The sequence below is a fragment of the Coregonus clupeaformis genome, chromosome 23, assembly GCF_020615455.1.
Source record: "Coregonus clupeaformis isolate EN_2021a chromosome 23, ASM2061545v1, whole genome shotgun sequence".
In the NCBI taxonomy this organism is placed as follows: domain Eukaryota; kingdom Metazoa; phylum Chordata; class Actinopteri; order Salmoniformes; family Salmonidae; genus Coregonus; species Coregonus clupeaformis.
The window spans coordinates 36,079,405-36,088,416 of record NC_059214.1 but is presented as its reverse complement, the minus strand read 5'-3'; the positions used below and the strand labels follow the sequence as shown (position 1 = coordinate 36,088,416).

The window sequence follows — 9,012 nt, the reverse complement described above, 5'->3', positions numbered from 1 at the left end:
CAACGCTCGTAACCGCTAGGCTATCTGCCGCCCTTTCAGAGGGTGAATGGGCAAGACAAAATATTTAAGTGCATTTGAACGGGGTATGGTAGTAGGTGCCAGGCACACCAATTTGTGTCAAGAACTGCAACGCTGCTGGGTTTTTCACGTTCAACAGTTTCCTGTGTGTATCAACAATGGTCCACCACCAAAAGGACATCCAGCCAACTTGACACAACTGTGGGAAGCATTGTAATCAACATGGGCCAGCATCCCTGTGGAATGCTTTCGACACCTTGTCCTTGTGAGGACAAACGTTCCAGTACTGCTCAAAACAGTAGCTCAGTTGGTAGAGCATGGCGCTTGAAACGCCAGGGTTGTGGGTTCGATTCCCACGGGGGGCCAGTATAAAAAAATAATGTATGCACTCACTAACTGTAAGTCACTCTGGATAAGAGCGTCTGCTAAATGACTAAAATGTAAATGTAAGGTGAAGCACTGAAAGGTATTGAAAACAGGGGTGTCAATAATTTTGAACCCCTACCTTTGAGATTTTTTGTATTACCTATTAATCAAAATGTATTTCTTTGTACAATTTGTATTAGTATAAAACAATATAATTTCCCAAGTTTTTTGAGCATACAATATAGCTCAGTATTTGAATTATTCATTTTTGCTCATCTTTATCAAGGGTGTCAATAATTTCAGACCCCACTGTACATTATTCTAATGCTCTTTTATCACAGAATACATGTTTTGGGTTATTTGATATGAGGAAAAACTCTAATGCAGTAGTCTATGCCAATATCTATACATTTTAGTCATACTTAGCCAGAGCTACTTACAGTAGTGAGTGCATACTTTACAGTAGTGAGTGCATACATTTTCATAATTTCTTTTCATACTGGTCCCCCGTGAGAATTTAATCCACAACCCTGCTACCAACTGAGCCACACGGAACCTAAAGTACATATATATATGCAGTGCCTTCAGAAAGTATTGACATACCTTTACTTTTTCCACATCTTGTTGTGCTACAGCCTGAATTTATAATGAGATTCTGTGTCACTGGCCTACACACAATACCCCATAATGTCAAAGAATCATGTTTTTAGAATTGTTTACAAATTAATAAAAAATGAAAAGCTGAAATGGCTTGTCAATAAGTATTCAACCCATTTGTTATGGCAAGCCTGAATAAGTTCAGCAGTAAAAATTAGCTTAATTACACTTTGGAGGGTGTATAAAAACACCCAGTCACTACAAAGATACATGCATCCTTCCTAACTCAGTTGCCGGAGAGGAAGGAAACCGCTCAGGGATTTCAACATGAGGCCAATGGTGACTTTAAAACAGTTACAGTTTAATGGCTGTGATAGGGGAAAACTGAGCATGGATCAACAACATTGTAGTTACTCCACAATACTAACCTAAATGACAGGGTAAAAAGAAGGAAGCATGTACAGAATAAAAATATTCCAAAACATGCATCGTGTTTGCAATAAGGCATTAAAGTAAAACTGCAAAAAATTTGGCAAACAAATGAACTTTATGTCCTGAATACAAAGTGTTATATTTGGGGAAAATCAGACACAACACATCACTGACTACCACTCTTCATATTTTCAAGCGTGTTGGTGGCTGCATCATGTTATGGGTATAATTGTCATTGGCAAGACTATGGAGTTTTTTTAGGATAAAAATAAACAGAATAGAGTTAAACACAGGCAAAATCCTAGAGGAAAACTTGGTTCAGCCTGCTTTCCAACAGACACTGGGAGACAAATTCACTTTTCAGTAGGACAATAACCTAAAACACAAGGCCAAATATACACTGGAGTTGCTTACCAAGATGACATTGAATGTTCCTGAGTGGCCAAGTTACAGTTTTGGCTTGAAAATCTATGGCAAGACTTGAAATCGGCTGTCTACCAATGATCAACAACCAACATGACAGAGCTTGAAGAATTCTCTAATGAATAATGTGCAAATATTGTACAATCCAGGTGTGCAAAGCTGTTAGAGACTTACCCAAAAAGACTCACATCGCTGCCAAAGGCTCAGGGGTGTGAATACTTACATAAATTAGATATTTATGTATTTCATTTTCAATGAATTTGCAAAGATTTCTAAAAGAATGTTTCACTTTGTCATTATGGGGTATTGTGTGTAGATGGGTGACAAAAAAAAGTATTTAATCCATTTTGAATTCAGACTGTAACACAACAAAATGTGGAATAAGTCAAGGAATGAATACTTTCTGAAGGCACTTACTGAAGGTAGGGGCTAACAAGTTATTCCAGGGTCTTTCAGTTTTTGTTTACATGTATTTGATATGAAGTAATAATGTTGGGAAATTTGCGGAGGCTTACGAGACAATACAGCACAAGAAAAACAATTACAGGTTCTTCCATCAGTTATCCTCTTTCAGAAAACAGTATGTTCCTAAGAATGGGCAGTGAATCCCCAATGAGCGCTAAACAAAACATTGATGGACATTTACTGTGATTACGAGGATCATTTATCAGCTTAATCAGAAGATGGCCTGCTGCAATAATAACACTTTATAGATCTGCTACCTGATGGACAGGCAGCAAAATATACTGTAGAGCTGGCTGCCGATAACAGTTGTATGTATGAGTTTGTGTGTTTGTGTGTGTGTGTTACTGTGTGTGTGTATTTGTGTGTAGCCCAATAAAAAATATAAGCTTGACCTCTTATCACAGTGGGCGATATTGAATTAATGTGGATCTTCTGTTCACTAGCCATTATTGCTTCAGGCTTAGGCTGTAAAGGCCACAGTGCTAGTTCATCATGGACTCTATCTTTGTGATGTTATTTCTACAGTATAAAGTATGACCACCAGCTGTAGGAGAACACACAGGCTATAATATTGCTGCAGATCAGATAATGAGAATTTTCCTATTAGTTTGTTAACTGCTTTTTCCCCTGGGTTTAATTAGTTTTTTTCAACATAATGTTGCTTTTGTTTATTTAATAGTAATTGTTTCATGAATATACCTTACATTACATTATTTGTTGAACTATCAACTGGGAAAACACGATTTGGAATCCATGGAATACAATTCTAAGCTCATGAGGCATTTATACGTTATATTCTTCAAGAATCAATGTCTATATACAGTTGAAGTCAAAAGTTTACATACACTTAGGTTGGAGTCATTAAACTTGTTTTTCAACCACGCCACACATTTCTTGTTAACAAACTATAGTTTTGGCATGTAGGTTAGGACATCTACTTTGTGCATGACACAAGTAATTTTTCCAACAATTGTTTACAGACAGATTATTTCACTTATAATTCACTGTATCACAATTCCAGTGGGTCAGAAGTTTACATACACTAAGTTGACTGTGCCTTTAAACAGCTTGGAAAATTCCAGAAAATGATGTCATGGCTTTAGAAGCTTCTGATAGGCTAATTGACATAATTTGAGTCAATTGGAGGTGTACCTGTGGATGTATTTCAAGGCCTACCTTCAAACTCAGTGCCTCTTTGCTTGACATCATGGGAAAATCAAAAGAAATCAGCCAAGACCTCCGAAAAAAAACTGTAGACCTCCACAAGTCTGGATCATCCTTGGGAGCAATTTCCAAACGCCTAAAGTTACCACGTTCATCTGTACAAACAATAGTACCCAAGTATAAACACCATGGGACCACGCAGCTGTCATACCGCTCAGGAAGGAGACGCGTTCTGTCTCCTAGAGATGAACGTACTTTGGTGCGAAAAGTGCAAATCAATCCCAGAACAACAGCAAAGGACCTTGTGATGATGCTGGAGGAAAAAGGTACAAAAGTATCTAGATCCACAGTAAAACGAGCCCTATATCAACATAACCTGAAAGGCAGCTCAGCAAAGAAGAAGCCACTGCTCCAAAACCGACATAAAAAAGCCAGACAGGTTTGCAACTGCACATGGGGACAAAGATCGTACTTTTTGGAGAAATGTTATTTGGTCTGATAAAACAAAAATAGAACTGTTTGGCCATAATGACCATCGTTATGTTTGGAGGAAAAAGGGGGCTGCTTGCAAGCCGAAGAACACCATCCCAACCGTGAAGCACGGGGGTGGCAGCATCATGCTGTGGGGGTGCTTTGCTGCAGGAGGGACTGGTGCACTTCACAAAATAGATGGCATCATGAGGAAGGAAAATTATGTGGATATATTGAAGCAACATCTCACGAACTTAAAGCTTGGTCGCAAATGGATCTTCCAAATGGACAATGACCCCAAGCATACTTCCAAAGTTGTGGCAAAATGGCTTAAGGACAACAAAGTCAAGGTATTGGAGTGGCCATCACAAAGCCCTGACCCCATTCCTATAGAACATTTGTGAGCAGAACTGAAAAAGTGTTTGCGAGCAAGGAGGACTACAAATCTGACTCCGTTACACCAGCTCTGTCAGAAGGAATGGGCCAAAATTCACCCAATTCATTGTGGGAAGCTTGTGAAGGCTACCCGAAAAGTTTGACCACAGTTAAACAATTGGAAGGCAATGCTACCAAATACTAATTGAGTGTATGTAAACTTCTGACCCACTGGGAATGTGATGAAAGAAATTAAAGGTGAAATAAATCATTCTCTCTACTATTATTCTGACATTTCACATTCTTAAAATAAAGTGGTGATCCTAACTGACCTAAGACAGGGAATTTTTACTAGGATTTAATGTCAGGAATTGTGAAAAACTGAGTTTAAATGTATTTGGCAAAGGTGTATGTAAACTTCCGACTTCAACTGTATCATTAATTAAAGTCCAAAACTGGATGTATCAATCCCAGATTGCCCCTTTAAAGTCCATCCCTACAGATGTAGGATCTTAATTTGATCACTCTTCTGTTGCTGAGAAATGTCCTGCATAGCAGGAAATGCAAACTTGTAGTGTATTTGAGGTTTTAAAAGTATTCAAAAGTTAGTGATTTCCACTTAAAAATGTCAAACTTGATTTGCCCTAACGAAAAAGATATCAACCCCTAGAAAAATGTTGATGAATTATAATCCACATAAATAATTTACATTTGCTGTTGCTGCAGGATTATTTTCCTGCTGTAGCAAACTGGCTCAAATTAAGATCCTACATCTGTACATCCCTTCAGTACTGTAACTACATGCCTTCAGTATCATCTCGCATGGTTGCTAGGTTGTTCCACCTGGACCTGTCTAGACTCTGAGGCTGCATCAACATGTTTATCCTTCAAATATTGAATTTCAAACTACTTTGCCCTATTTTGTCCATGGAGACACATTGAGCATGTGGATCCCAGGGGGCTTCAGTGCTCTGACCCTTTATGAGTGTGACTGTGACCTCCATCCTTTTACTGTGGATATTGACCGCCAAGATCAGATGGTCCGAAAGCAAAGCCAGCAGTATTACTCCTCCAGCTTTCACCATTTCCAATATCTGCTTCTGAAATTATGCTGCAGCTCCTGTGAGTTTGAAACTGAATTCATAATGAACAGAGTCAATAGGCAGTCAGTGTCCCATTCTCCCAGAAATCATCTTGGAGTGACTTTGTTCAGGTATGGAATCTAAAAGGTTATTTATTTTCTGTCGTTGTTGAGGTTGATGTTGGCTTCTCTTAACCATCTAACTAATTCTTTTTTAGTTCTCATCAATTATTTATTTATGCCCCACCCTGTGTGTGTGTGTGTGTGTGTGTGTGTTGTGATTATCACAGTTCTGAATCTTCCTCCTTGTAGCAGTGTATTTCTGAGTGATGTCTTTGCCATGGAGAGCGCCGGGGGAAATTGTAGTGCACACTTCCCTGTTTAGGACATACAGTATGGCTTGTCTTTTCTAATAAGGAACAATTTTTTCTTGATAAGTGAAACATTCTCTAGCACTCAGAAGTCATATCATTATCCATCTGTTTGCTTTCCACTAGACCTAATTTATTAGTTATTTCTGGTGCCGCACTCCCATTTATCCATTTGTGTTCTATGATGATGTCAGTAGCAGCAGCAGCAGCAGTTCAAGCGCCTAATTGTTTTCATTTAATACATCACATCACCACACATTACTGAGAGAAACCTAGGCCTACCAAATGGATACAATCATGTCGATTGTTCAAGAAGACAACAATCTAGCCCTCCTGATCTCTGAAGTATTTGATTACCCTGGTCATATTTTGCTCAGGAGTAAACACATTTATCTTTCTCTGCTACATTAGTTTCTGTCTTCAAGCTACTGGATATCAAGGCCATTTAGGAACCAATACTTCCCCTCTGGAAGTATGTTTTGTAAACACTGAATATTACCCAGAATAAGTCATAAACCTCTTATATGATTGGATACTATTGAAAGAAATAGGGACATTAGTAAATCTTGAATTTACATGACACACAGAGCAGCAAAGTGAAAGAACATCACTGGCTCGAAATTCTTTGGATGAGTTCAGAGTTGTTTTACATTTTCAATTTGAGTTGGAATTCCCTATCGATTTCCTGTGAGAACTCGCCTTGTCTCAGACTAAAGGAGGGAGGAGAGGGAGTAGAGGAAACAGTATTGATGCTGCTGCTCCTCAATGAAGCGCGGAATGAGGAGTGGAGGAGTGAGGGAGGGGGGCGGGCACATATAGACACTGATGGAGAGCAGAACCAGCTCATGATAGCTTATCAAAGTGGGAGATTCCTGCCGGCCGAGAATGGTCTGGGGAATTATATTTTTCCTCAGGGATTTCTTCCCAGAGAGGCTGTTATATTGGGATCCAGCCTCCTAATCTCTCCTATATAAATGAATGAGGATATATCCCAGACCTTTTGAGACGTGTCTGTCGGAGAGAAATCATGGCGACTGTATGGCAGCCCTATTGATAGTATTCAGCTCAGGGAATAAAGTGGAACAGCCATTTTGTGTCGCCATTGAGGTTTCATCTGTACATGTGATACATTTTGTGTTGTAACTAGCTGATCTGTGTGTGCACACTATATATGAATTCACTTTCTTCTGACAAGACCTATAGAACACTCCCATCTCTCGCACATCGCGCTTGTAAAAGATCACTACTCATTCACTTAATTCTGTCACATACAGTGCCTTCAAGAAAGTATTCACGCCCCTTGACTTATTCCACATTTTGTTGCATTACAGCCTGAATTCAAAATTGATTAAATATGTTTTTTTCTCACCCATCTACACACAATACCTTTTTTTAAATGTTTTTATTTTTTGAAAATGAAATACAGATACATCTAATTTACATAAGTATTCACACCCATGACTCAATACATGTTAGAATCACCTTTGGCAGCAATTACAGCTGTGAGTCTTTCTGGGTAAGTCTCTAAGAGCTTTGCATACCTGGATTGTACAATATTTACACATTATTCTTTGATCTTTGCTAGACAGCCATTTTCAAGTCTTGCCATAGATTTTCAAGGCAATTTAAATCCAAACTGTAACTAGGCCACTCAGGAATATTCAATGTTGTCTTGGTAAGCAACTCCAGTGTATATTTGGCCTTGTGTTTTAGGTTATTGTCCTGCTGAAAGGTGAATTTGTCTCCCAGTGTCTGTTGGAAAGCACACTGAATCAGGTTTTCCTCTAGGATTTTACTTGTCTTTCGCTCCATTCCGTTTATTTCTATCCTAAAACAACTCCCTGGTCCTTAACGATTATGAGAATACCCACAACATGATGCAGCCACCACCATGCTTGAAAATATGAAGAGTGGTACTCAGTGATGTGTTGTGTTGGATTTGCCTGAAACATAACGTTTTGTATTCAGAACATACATTTAAAAAAAAAATCCATATTTTTTGAAATGTTACTTTAATGCCTTACTTCAAGCAGGATTCATGTTTTGGAATATTTGTATTCTGTACAGGCTTCCTTCTTTTCACTCATTTAGGTTAATATTGTGGAGTAACTACAATGTTGTTGATCCATGCTCAGTTTTCTCCTATCACATCCTACCTACTGTTTTAAAGTCACCATTGGCCTCATGTTGAAATCCCTGAGCGGTTTCCTTCCTCTCCGGCAACTGAGTTAGGAAGGACTCCTGTATCTTTGTAGTGACTGGGTGTATTGATACACCATCCAAAGTGTAGTTAATAACTTCACCATGCTCAAAGGGATATTAAATGTCTGCTTTATTTTAAATTTTACCCATCTAAAATGATCCTCTGTAGCTCAATTGGTAGAACATGGCACTTGTAACGCCAGGGTAGTGGGTTTGATCCCCGGGACCACCCATTCGTAAAAATGTATGCACACATGACTGTAAGTCGCTTTGGATAAAAGCGTCTGCTAAATGGCATATTATATTATTACCTATAGGTGCCCTTCTTTTCGAGGCATTGGAAACCCTCCCTGGTCTTTGTGGTTGAATCTGTGTTTGAAATTCACTGCTCGACTGAGGGACCTTACAGATAATTGTACGTGTGGGGTAAACACTATTATTGCACACAGAGTGTGACCATTTAACTTATTATGTGACTTGTTAAGTACATTTTTACTCCTGAACTTAATTAGGCTTGCCATAACAAAGGGTTTAAATACTTATTGACTCAAGACATTTCAGGTTTTCATGTTTTATTAATTTGAAATAAATTATAAGAAACATACTTCCATTTTGACATTATGCGGTTTTGTCTGTAGGCCAGTGACACATAATCTCAATTTAATCTATTTTACATTCAGGCTGTAACACAACAACACGTGGAAAAAGTCAAGGGGAGTGAATACTTTCTGAAGGCACTGTACATAACCCAAAGGACCAAGAAGACATTGAAAATGTGCTGTCATTACAGAGGTTGATTAGTGTGGAGTTAGCAGAAGGATGTTGGTTTTAAGTGATGGAGCGTCACCCTCAACACCCTCAGTACTAAACACTTAGCTGTGATTAATTGGTGGTAGAAAACTCTACCTCAGGGTACCATAAGGCCTCCATACAGACATCTGCCACAACAAATAATGTTGTTTCAGATCCCTGTTACATATAAGCACCGGTTCTCAGAATGATAGAATCCTCCAATGCCTATTGTGGTCTGTGAGTTACAAACCAGGT

At 38.7% G+C, this 9,012-nt stretch overlaps 1 non-coding gene across 1 annotated transcript; it reads left to right on the top strand.

The window, feature by feature from the left end:
• Window positions 1-306: 306 nt before the first annotated feature.
• Window positions 307-383, top strand: trnas-uga. Its single transcript has one exon. It is a non-coding gene; the product is annotated as a tRNA-Ser (tRNA).
• The last annotated feature ends 8,629 nt before the right edge of the window (window positions 384-9,012 follow it).